This window comes from Penaeus monodon, chromosome 21 (assembly GCF_015228065.2).
Source record: "Penaeus monodon isolate SGIC_2016 chromosome 21, NSTDA_Pmon_1, whole genome shotgun sequence".
NCBI lineage: Eukaryota > Metazoa > Arthropoda > Malacostraca > Decapoda > Penaeidae > Penaeus > Penaeus monodon.
In genome coordinates, this window is record NC_051406.1 from 41,936,503 (window position 1) to 41,936,989 (window position 487).

The following is a 487-nucleotide window of genomic DNA, read 5'->3' on the forward strand; positions in this document are numbered from 1 at the left end:
CGGGATCTGTTTTCGGAATAAGAAGAAGTGCTAGTGAAAACGGGACCACCGGCCGTTAACTGATTTTCGGTTGCAGAATTTAACCGTGGCGATTTGTCGTCTTCAGGAGATGATCGAAGCCACATCATAATCTGTCTCAGAAATAACGTCTTCCTTTCGTGCAATTTAACTTTCGATTGTATATATTTTTTATTAATAGTCTTTTTATTCTTATACTGTCAGCGCCGTCAAAGCATCGTCGGGACGTATTTCTGGTCTATATTGTCCTTAAAAACTGTAAAAAGCATGTGCTAATTCCCTATTGTTTTTCATTTCAGACACTGAGGGTCTCCTCTCTGCTCGTTGCCTAAACCAAGGACACCATACCTGCGTTATCTGTAAGTTGTGTTTAATATTTTTTGTGTTCTTGTATGTTTTTGTGTTTTTTTATTGTGATTTTATTTCTTTTTGCTACCGTGTTTTTTATTGATTTTGTTTTGTGTGTGTG

At 37.0% G+C, this 487-nt stretch overlaps 1 protein-coding gene across 1 annotated transcript in view; it reads left to right on the top strand.

Moving 5' to 3' along the window:
* LOC119586503 (myocyte-specific enhancer factor 2-like) overlaps positions 1-487 on the top strand; it is a gene marked incomplete in the record, with an annotated part of 157,797 nt that overhangs the window by 84,873 nt on the left and 72,437 nt on the right. The window contains 1 exon segment of the mRNA XM_037935246.1: positions 318-377.